Source organism: Cibotium barometz, chromosome 37 (genome assembly GCF_041138505.1).
Source record: "Cibotium barometz isolate CiBa-2024 chromosome 37, ASM4113850v1, whole genome shotgun sequence".
Classification (NCBI taxonomy): domain Eukaryota; kingdom Viridiplantae; phylum Streptophyta; class Polypodiopsida; order Cyatheales; family Cibotiaceae; genus Cibotium; species Cibotium barometz.
This window is the reverse complement of record NC_141082.1, coordinates 1644142-1656314: the sequence shown is the minus strand read 5'-3', so window position 1 is coordinate 1656314 and position 12173 is coordinate 1644142.

The window sequence follows — 12173 nt, the reverse complement described above, 5'->3', positions numbered from 1 at the left end:
CAAGGTAATCCTAGAGTTTGAGATGCATATATCCCTTAATTCTTATCTAATATCTCAGAAAAGAAGCTTAGATTGCTAGTCTTTCGGAGGAAGAGACCAAAACTCCATAGCTTTTCTTTAAGAGAAAGAATAGTATGCTGTAGTCCTGTAAGAGAAGGCTATTTTGCCATAGATCTTAGAAAGAGAGAAGAGTTATAGTATGAGTAAGAGGAGATAAAGCTTGGAGATGATTGGATGATTTCAATCGTAAGAGAAGGCATTAGAAGACTCTATGTTCTAAAGCTCTTGTTAACGAGCAAAGGCAACGATAAACGAGCAAAGGCAACGATAAATTTCTATAAGGTATATACATTTTTTGTTTTTCAATTATATATCATTCTTAGGGGTTGAGGTATGGCCCTGGCTTCTCTATTGATTGTTACAGTGATCTATTTGATTGATTTACCATTTAAAGTTTGTATTCTTTTAAACAACAGCATATGCCTTAATAAAGAATGTCTTATCGCAATCTCAAGTTGAAATGCTAAAATCTGTGTGAGAAAAGGATTGTTTTCTTAAGAAAGTAACATGGATTGTAGTCCTATAGTTTAGTGAGTAAATGGATTGTTATCTTGGTTAAATTAAGGTACAGGTACAACTCTCCTTGCCTTGACGCTGCCCCGTTCTTGTGCTTGTGTAGCCGGACGGCGGAGACGTTAGTAAGGCCCGGAGTTGGCCCATGGTATCCCTCATACCATTGGGAGAATGAGGTTTGCCGATTGAGGCAAGTGATTGTGATGATGCTGCCTAGTTCTGAGGGCCCAGGCTAGTGCGGTAAATTAGCCCACCCTAGTGTGTAGACATCCCTCTGAGGGGCGGGAGGATCAAGCGATGGAGCTTGAGAGGGCAACAGGCCGGCTTGAGTCCTCGCCGACGATGAGGTGTATGGTCCCGTAGGGTTTTGCCCAGCATGTAGAGGCTGGAAGGCCGAATTCTAGATCATTGGTGGTATAAAGGAAAAGAATAAGAGAGCCGGTTGGCTTGGATAAAATTGATTCATGTATAAACTTTTCTTTTAAATCTTGTCTTGGCATTATTGTACTGTGAAAAAAGGCTGTTTTAATAAACCTTGTGAAAAGGGCTTTAATTAAGGAACATGTTTGTTTATGTCAAACAGTGTGGTAGGATTAATTAGAAAACAAATTGACGCGTGAGTAGGGTGGAAAGTGGGAGGATGGAATGCCCCGATGGCACCATCCTACGGACGGGTGGACCCGATTAGTCGGGTAGCTTTCCAACAAATTAAGAGAAAGCCCTACGTTAGATAGTTAGGTTCTTGGGCAACTCTATTCAAGAAGACTAGGCCAGCGGCTGTGCCTTGCATAAGATGAGGAAAAAAGCGTTGTCCCTAGAAATCAAGACTAGTAGTTGCCCAATTTATGATCATTTTACCTATGGGTAATTTGATTTTTAGAAGACTACGCTTCTCCTGCGGGATAGAACTAGGTCTTACCTATGAATCGTATCCTTGAATCTCTGATGGTCAAGGTGTCGATGAGTAGGAAATTTTCTCCAAGTTAAGACTTAGTGGACTATCTTAAGCGTTTCTCCCATTTTTGAAAAGGGGGGAACCTTACAAGTGGTATCAGAGCGGATCTTAGTTCCTAGGATTTATTTTTCAAAGGTTAACTATCAAGGGATTAAAACAAGTGATTGTTTATCATATGAGGACGAATCAATCATCTCTACTGGCCATAGAGGTGATTTGAATATTCTCACATGTTGAGACAATCATCCTATGAAATTGTGCTTGTATCTTGGGGGTGCACACGCAAGATATTTGTACAATAAATTTGAGAAATAAGGTTGGGGAGAAAATCTTTTGTGAGGAAAAACATAGGGTGATCAAATTAAGAAACTAGTGAGAGACTAAATGAATAGAACGATAGACCGAAACTTTGTTTAGAGATATTTTTAGGATATATCTCAACTTGCATATTATAAATTATTAAGATTATAACTCCATTAAGATTTGAATAGTTAACGTGTGAATGCCATCCATTGGATGCTTTACACTAGGACAATCATCCAAGATTTTGAACCCATCTCAGACAAACATGGGTCTCGGATGTGTAATTCCCAAAGGATCATGCTCTTAGATGTGTTAATCCCAAGATACCAGATGTGTAATTCTCAAAAAAATGAAGATCTCAGATGTATTAATCCTGATTGCCTTCAAATGTGGTGCTATGATAAGTATTTGATAGTTTTGAACTTTTAATGGATACAATGAAAGAAGCAAGCTCACCCTTGCTCGTGTCTAAAAATCGTAAGAAATGCCAAATTAGTTGGAAGCATTGTTGTCAATCTAACCACTGGAGCTAAAATCATATGAGATGCCATGAAAGTACACCTTCGTGAAAGCTTTTGTCCTCTAGGATTTCGAGAGGATAAAATGAACGAATTTTTGGAGCTAACCCAAGAAGGAAAGACCCTAAAAGAATACCACCAAACTTTTGTTAAACTTCTCCGATTTGCTCTAGATATGGATGAGGTAACTCTTCTCCATCGATTCATTTGGAAGCTTAATCTACCTTTGAATAACCTCATCAAGAATATAAAACCATCCTCTATTTCAGAAGCCATAATTATAGCCAGAGACTGTGATAAAGTTTTTTTATACAAAGTGTCGAGAAGGACATGAGTCCTTCCATGTTAATCAAGAAGAGGTCTCGTAATGCAAGAGGAACGTCTAGCCCACCCCTAGCTACAAGGAATCATGAGCTAGAGTAAAAATTAGGTCAAGAAAGAGAGATAGCTGGGTTAAAGATAACCGAATTCAATAAGTATTTCTATGAGTAAATAGAAGAGGATTGGTGCAAGATTCATGTGAAGTAATGTGCATGATGAATAGAGGTTATGAAATTACTATCATAGGTTAGATTGCATAAAGGATTGATTTCCTTACGTTTCTCCATGATAATTTGTTAAGTACCATATTACATGGGGGTATAGAATAAGGAATTCAAAGGTTCATAGCATTTGAGAGGTATATGGATGCATGAACTTAGGATAATAAGGCCAATGAACTTTAGAATAATAAAGGCCTTTTGGAGGCACAACAAAACGAGCCAAGCACATAAAATAAAAGACTCTTTAAGAACAATGTTTAGATAAAAGAGGATTTTTACCTAGTGTGGGGACACCACTTTGAAAGAGACAGGAGGATTTACTTAGATACTACCCCAGCTCGCGAGATGAGGACATCTCGAATCTTTTAAGTGGGGGAGATTGTAACGTCCCTCCCAAGCCATGTCTGTATGTGTCTCTTTTAATATAGATTTCAATAAGAAAAGAGAGTGTAATTAGAAAGAGTGAGACAATAAGACTAGAAACATTAGAAAAGTGTTAGAATAAAAATATTAGCTCCAAAAATCCTAAAAGAAATAAGAACATAAGAATAGTTCTATTAAGAGATAAGTATCCCCAAAAATAGAATTTCGATTTTAGGTGATATAAGGTCATATTTAGAGTACTTTTACACATTTAGAGTCCATGCATACTAAAAATGTAAAAAAACAACGTGTTTCCAAAGATGGCACGTTTGTGGCTATATACACACGTTTTTGCCTATTCTGCCCGCGTTGTCTTGTAGACCAGATGCCTTCCCGTTCTTTTGACTGGTTATATGACTATATTCTGAGTTTTTATCAGAGAGTTATGGCCGAAACAATTTGCTGTTTCTGTCAGGGTCTTTACATAGAGAAAACTGTGAGAAGACAGCAAGTAGCCTCAAGGTAATCCTAGAGTTTGAGATGCATATATCCCTTAATTCTTATCTAATATCTCAGAAAAGAAGCTTAGATTGCTAGTCTTTCGGAGGAAGAGACCAAAACTCCATAGCTTTTCTTTAAGAGAAAGAATAGTATGCTGTAGTCCTGTAAGAGAAGGCTATTTTGCCATAGATCTTAGAAAGAGAGAAGAGTTATAGTATGAGTAAGAGGAGATAAAGCTTGGAGATGATTGGATGATTTCAATCGTAAGAGAAGGTATTAGAAGACTCTATGTTCTAAAGCTCTTGTTAACGAGCAAAGGCAACGATAAACGAGCAAAGGCAACGATAAATTTCTATAAGGTATATACATTTTTTGTTTTTCAATTATATATCATTCTTAGGGGTTGAGGTATGGCCCTGGCTTCTCTATTGATTGTTACAGTGATCTATTTGATTGATTTACCATTTAAAGTTTGTATTCTTTTAAACAACAGCATATGCCTTAATAAAGAATGTCTTATCGCAATCTCAAGTTGAAATGCTAAAATCTGTGTGAGAAAAGGATTGTTTTCTTAAGAAAGTAACATGGATTGTAGTCCTATAGTTTAGTGAGTAAATGGATTGTTATCTTGGTTAAATTAAGGTACAGGTACAACTCTCCCTGCCTTGACGCTGCCCCGTTCTTGTGCTTGTGTAGCCGGACGGCGGAGACGTTAGTAAGGCCCGGAGTTGGCCCATGGTATCCCTCATACCATTGGGAGAATGAGGTTTGCCGATTGAGGCAAGTGATTGTGATGATGCTGCCTAGTTCTGAGGGCCCAGGCTAGTGCGGTAAATTAGCCCACCCTAGTGTGTAGACATCCCTCTGAGGGGCGGGAGGATCAAGCGATGGAGCCTGAGAGGGCGACAGGCCGGCTTGAGTCCTTGCCAGCGGCCGACGATGAGGTGTATGGTCCCGTAGGGTTTTGCCCAGCATGTAGAGGCTGGAAGGCCGAATTCTAGATCATCGGCGGTATAAAGGAAAAGAATAAGAGAGCCGGTTGGCTTGGATAAAATTGATTCATGTATAAACTTTTCTTTTAAATCTTGTCTTGGCATTATTGTACTGTGAAAAAAGGCTGTTTTAATAAACCTTGTGAAAAGGGCTTTAATTAAGGAACATGTTTGTTTATGTCAAACAGTGTGGTAGGATTAATTAGAAAACAAATTGACGCGTGAGTAGGGTGGAAAGTGGGAGGATAGAATGCCCCGATGGCACCATCCTACGGACGGGTGGACCCGATTAGTCGGGTAGCTTTCCAACAAATTAAGAGAAAGCCCTACGTTAGATAGTTAGGTTCTTGGGTAACTCTATTCAAGAAGACTAGGCCAGCGGCTGTGCCTTGCATAAGATGAGGAAAAAAGCATTGTCCCTAGAAATCAAGACTAGTAGTTGCCCAATTTATGATCATTTTACCTATGGGTAATTTGATTTTTAGAAGACTACGCTTCTCCTGCGAGATAGAACTAGGTCTTACCTATGAATCGTATCCTTGAATCTCTGTATGGTCAAGGTGTCGATGAGTAGGAAATTTTCTCCAAGTTAAGACTTAGTGGACTATCTTAAGCGTTTCTCCCATTTTTGAAAAGGGGGAAACCTTACAGTGGGAAACTAAATATGCTCTTTCCTTATATGGTAAATGGAAGTTGCAAACATCGTTATTCTCGAAAGTTTTCTGAGACTACTATTGATGACAATGGGTATCCAACTTACATGCGGCAAGACGAAAGTAGTTTCATACAAGTAAAGGATCATGAGGTGGATAGTCAATGTGGGTTGTTCCATATAACCCTTTTCTCTCTGTGAGGTACAAAGTCTATATTAACATAGAAGTATGCTCTACCATTATCGTAATGAAAATATTCATATAAGTATGTATACAAAGGACATGATAGATCTACTATAGAGTTGCAAAATACACATGGGGATATTTATGACGTTAGTCAATATCTGGAGGCACGGTATGTGTCTACGTTAGAGGCAAGTTGACACTTGTTGATGAGGTTAGTCAATATCCATCCGGATGCGTGGTATTATGTGTCTACGTTAGAGAGGCAAGTTGGCGTTTATACCAATATGATTTACATAATGAAAACCATATATACAAAGGTTGTCTATTCATTTTTTGATGCAAAATTATGTTATATTCAATGACTAATGATTTGTGTGATGTAATAGTCCTTGTGATAGAAACTAAATAACTACTCTCACTGAATGGTTCAGAGCTGGTCAATTGCACGCAGATTCAAATAGCGTGCTATCTAACTTTTTGATCATGGACTAAAATAAAAAAGGAAATATGATTGGACATAATGCTAGCCCGAGTGTGCATGTGAGCAATATTATCTATACATGTTACTTATAGTGTGTAAAAGGCTGCATATCTTCTGAGGATGTACAAACAGTTAATGGACATTTGTATTGTTGTTTTAAGATTTCATGTGAAGCCAGAGGAATGCTGGAGAGATACGAGTAGTATATATGTCTTCAAGACGCTGCAATTCAAAAAACAAGATTCTAATTGCATCATCTTTTTGTCATTATTCTGCTTTTTTGTGAGCCTATATCTCTTGGACAGGTTTGGCACAAATTCTCTACCGAACTTCCAAATATTTTTTTCATGGCTTGGAGAGAAGGTGTGCTGACATTGGTGTTTGTCATTCTATAGCTAAGAATCAATCTCTATTACACATGCAAGACCTCTTACAATAATATGAAAAACGTTTACATGATTTTGAAGGGTTGTCTCTTCTCGATAGATCAACTCTTACTACTGAAAACAATGGTTTGTTTATGAAAAGAGATGATGTTTGATTCTGTTCTCAACAGGATTATTTGGCTCTTTCCAAAAAAGGAGTCTTAGTAGTTGTCAATCAAGAGCATTTCATACCATCTTTGAGGCTGTTTTTTTGAACAATGGCAGTGTTTTTTGCCATTGTTTTTTATTCCTTGATAGACCAAGTGGATTAGGCAAAATATATATTTATAATGCCTTTCTATCTTGATTACGTGGATAGAATCAAGTTACTTTCGCATGTGCATCTTCTAGAATAGTTGCATTGTTACTTTTAAATGAATGTACTGCACACTTGCGTTTCAAAATCCCATTGGTTTTCAATGCTTTTTAGCGTGCATGGTCTCTAAATATGTAAAAGTACTCTAAATATGACCTCCTATCACCTAAATTTGAATTTCTATTTTTGGAGATACTTATCTATCTCTTAATAGAACTATTCTTGTCTTCTTATTTCTTTTAGGATTTTATGGAGCTAATATTTTTACTCTTATCATTCTCGTAATGTTTTTAGCCTTATTGTCTCAGCCTTCTCTAAGTGCGCTCTCTTTCCTTCTTGAAATCTATATTAAAAGAGACACATAAACGGCTTGGGAGGGACCTTACAAGAGAAAATGAAGGACTTTGATGATGCTCAAAGGAGGCCCTTGAAATTAAAAGGGTATTTTGTGTTCTTGAGGATTCCCAAGTCTAGATATGGCTCACTAAAAGGAAATACCAACACCAAGCTTGCTCATCACTTCTATAAGCATTATAAAGTGTTTAGAAGGGTTAGGATGCTACCATTCGAGGATATGCATGGTTATATTAATGTGAACATGCCCGTGGTGGTTTTCAAGCAAATGGAGTCAATCCTATTGCAAAGAAGGAGGTGGAGAGAATGCAACCTCTCCTCCAAAGAGGCTATGTATATACGGTTATAAGGTAAACTTGCCCGTGGCGATTTTCAAGCAAGATGGAGTCAATCCTAGTGAAAAGAAAGAGGTTGAGAGAATGAAACCTCTCCTCCAAATGTAAAGAACAATCCTCCTCCTACATTGGTTGATCTGTTACTTGGTGATGATAATGCAAGTAAGGAACACAGAAAGAATATAATATGCTCTTATAAAGACAATGCCTTAGCATTCGTTTCACTGGGTACTCACTTGGATAATCAAATCACTAGGGGGAGGTATGTATTTGATTTTCGAATCCATGGTATTACATATCATCATGTTGGCTCTGTAATACCTAATAGAATATGAGATGCGGTTCCTCAAATTTTCCAATTATATATATATATATATATATATATATATATATATATATATATGATATGGAGCATGAATTAGAGAATAGACTTCATGGGATGCTTTTTGTAAATCATAACATGCTTGAAAGCTTACAAATAATGATGTATAAACACAATCCATATGCATGTGCATTTCATACAATAAGAGAAATGTTACAGTCTAGTCCACATGTAGATTTGAGAATGGTCATTGAAGTTGGATCAATATTAAGGAAATAATTGGTTCCTACGGGTAGTGAGATAGCTGTTATCATACTAGGTCAAGGGGATACTCTTCATGTAGGTCATAGAGATATTCAAATAATGTTTCGCACAAATACTATAAAAAAATATGTTCTGTTTACTCGAGGAGAGGATGGTTAGCATGTTAGAATTTCACTCCATGGTAGGAATAGACAAGGTTCGAATGAGGAGACAAATACTATAATTCAACGGTAATATTATGCATATAGATTACAAATAAGAAGGGAAGATACAAATGTGTGCCTTCTACGTGGTGGTCGACTTTTGTAACAATACATTGTTGATACTCATAATAGCATGGAAGAATCAAGATTAGTATGGATACATAATAGCCAGAAAGCATTGTGTGCTAAAGTATACTAAGGGCTTGCATATATGATTAATATAAGCGATGCTATCAATAGAGTCTCTGTGGCAGTGATAGATGCAAGATAGTTCTACCATCTATATATATACTAGGGGCCATGATATGTGCACCAATTGTATCAAGATTAAAAGGTTATTTTGTTAGGAAGATGGAAAAACCTAACCTCTTTATTACCTTTACTTAAAATCCTAAGTGGGATGAGATAAGCAAAGCTTTACTGCCACGTCAGGTTGTCCAAGATCGACCTGACTTGATTGCACGAGTTTTCTATGAGAAGCATAAGGATATGATGCACTTGTTGGTGAAAAAAGAATTATTTGGAAGGGTAGTGGGATTTGTTTTTGTTATTGAATTTTAAAAAGAGACTTTCTACATGCACATATATTATTGATGTTGGAAAGTGGAAGTAAACCTACTGAGATTGCTCACTATGATAAGTTTGTATGTGTTGAACTTCCAGAAAAGGCGATGTTTCCTAAGTTGCACAACATAATTAGTCATTGTAATGTACATGGACCATGTGGAAAACTAAATATGCTCTCTCCTTATATGGTAAATGGAAGTTGCAAACATCGTTATTCTCAAAAGTTTTCTGAGACTACTATTGATGACAATGGGTATCCAACTTACATGCGGCAAGACGAAAGTAGTTTCATACAAGTAAAGGATCATGAGGTAGATAGTCAATGTCGGTTGTTCCATATAACCCTTTTCTCTCTATGAGGTACAAAGTCTATATTAACATAGAAGTATGCTCTACCATTATCGTAATGAAAATATTCATATAAGTATGTATACAAAGGACATGATAGATCTACTATAGAGTTGCAAGATACACATGGGGTTATTGATGAGGTTAGTCAATATCTGGATGCACGGTATGTGCCTACGTCAGAGGCAAGTTGACACTTATTGATGAGGTTATTCAATATCTGGATGCGTGGTATGTGTCTATGTCAAAGAGGCAAGTTGGCGTTTATACCAATATGATTTACATAATAAGAACCATATATACAAAGGTTGTCTATTCATTTTTCCATGCAAAAATGTTATATTCAATGACTAATGATTTGTGTGATGTAATAGTCCTCGTGATAGAAACCAAATAACTAGTCTCACTGAATGGTTCAGAGCTGGTCAACTGCACGCAGATTCAAATAGCGTCCTATCTAACTTTTTGATCATGGACTAAGATAACAAAGGAAATATGATTGGACATATGTATAATGCTAGCCCGAGTGTGCATGTGAGCAATATTATCTATACATGTTACTTATACTGTGTAAAGACTGCATAACTTTTGAGGATGTACAAAGAGTGAATGGACATTTGTATTGTTGTTTTAAGATTTCATGTGAAGCCAGAGGAATGCTGGAGAGATACGAGTGGTATATATGTCTTTAAGAAGCTGCATTTCAAAAAACCAGATTCTAATTGCATCATCTTTTTGTCATTATTCTGCTTTTTTGTGAGCCTATATCTCTTGGACAGGTTCGGCACAAATTCTCTACCGAACTTCCAAATATTTTTTTCATGGCTTGGAGAGAAGGTGTGCTGACATTGGTGTTTGTCATTCTATAGCTAAGAATCAATCTCTATTACACATGCAAGACCTCTTACAATAATATGAAAAATGATTACATGATTTTGAAGGGTTGTCTCTTCCCGATAGATCAACTCTTGCTAATGAAAACAATGGTTTGTTTATGAAAAGAGATGATGTTTGATTCTGTTCTCAACAGGATTATTTGGCTCTTTCCAAGAGCATTTCATACCATCTTTGAGGCTGTTTTTCTGAACAATGGCAATGTTTTTTGCCATTGTTTTTTATTCCTTGATAGACCAAGTGGATTAGGCAAAATATATATTTATAATGCCTTTCTATCTTGATTACGTGGATAGAATCAAGTTGCTTTTGCATGTGCATCTTCTAGAATAGCTGCATTGTTACTTTTAAATGGATGTACTGCACACTTGCGTTTCAAAATCCCATTGGTTTTCAATGCTTTTTAGCGTGCATGGTCTCTAAATATGTAAAAGTACTCTAAATATGACCTCCTATCACCTAAATTTGAATTTCTATTTTTGGAGATACTTATCTCTTAACAGAACTATTCTTGTCTTCTTATTTCTTTTAGGATTTTATGGAGCTAATATTTTTACTCTTATCATTTTCCTAATGTTTCTAGCCTTATTGTCTCAGCCTTCTCTAAGTGCTCTCTCTTTCCTTCTTGAAATCTATATTAAAAGAGACACATAAATGGCTTGGGAGGGACCTTACAAGAGAAAAAGAAGGACTCTGATGATGCTCAAAGGAGGCCCTTGAAATTAAAAGGGTATTTTGTGTTCTTGAGGATTCCCAAGTCTAGATATGGCTCACTAAAGGGAAATACCAACACCAAGCTTGCTCATCACTTTTATAAGCATTATAAAGTGTTTAGAAGGGTTAGGATGCCACCATTTGAGGATATGCATGGTTATAATGTGAACTTGCCCGTGGTGGTTTTCAAGCAAATGGAGTCAATCCTATAGCAAAGAAGGAGGTGGAGAGAATGCAACCTCTCCTCCAAAGAGGCTATGTATATACGGTTATAAGGTAAACTTGCCCGTGGCGGTTTTCAAGCAAGATGGAGTCAATCCTAGTGAAAAGAAACAGGTTGAGAGAATGAAACCTCTCCTCCAAATGCAAGGACAATCCTCCTCGTACATTGGTTGATCTGTTACTTGGTGATGATAATGCAAGTAAGGAACACAGAAAGAATATATGCTCTTATAAAAACAATGCCTTAGCATTCGTGTTTCACTGGGTACTCACTTGGATAATCAAATCACTAGGGGGAGGTATGTATTTGATTTTCGAATCCATGGTATTACATATCATCATGTTGGCTCTGTAATACCTAATAGAATATGAGATGCGGCTCCTCAATTTTTCCAATTATATATATATATATATATATATATATATATATATTATACGGAGCATGAATTAGAGAATAGACTTCATGGGATGCTTTTTGTAAATCATAACATGCTTGAAAGCTTACAAATAATGATGTATAAACACAATCCATATGCATGTGCATTTCATACAATAAGAGAAATGTTACATTCCACTCCACATGTAGATTTGAGAATGGTCATTGAAGTTGGATCAATATTAAGAAAATAATTGGTTCCTACGGGTAGTAAGATAGCTGCTATCATACTAGGTCAAGGGGATGCTCTTCATGTAGGTCATAGAGATATTCAAATAATGTCTCGCACAAATACTATAAAAAAATATGTTCTGTTTACTCGAGGAGAGGATGGTTAGCATGTTAGAATTTCACTCCATGGTAGGAATAGACAAGGTTCAAATGAGGAGAAAAATACTATAATTCAACGGTAATATTATGCATATAGATTACAAATAAGAAGGGAAGATACAAATGTGTGCCTTCTACGTGGTGGTCGACTTTTGTAACAATACATTGTTGATACTCATAGCAGCATGGAAGAATCAAGATTAGTATGGATACATAATAGCCAGAAAGCATTGTGTGCTAAAGTATACTAAGGGCTTGCATATATGATTAATATAAGCGATGCTGTCAATAGAGTCTCCATGGCAGTGATAGATGCAAGATAGTTCTACCATCTATATATATACTAGGGGCCTTGATATGTGCACCAATTGTATCA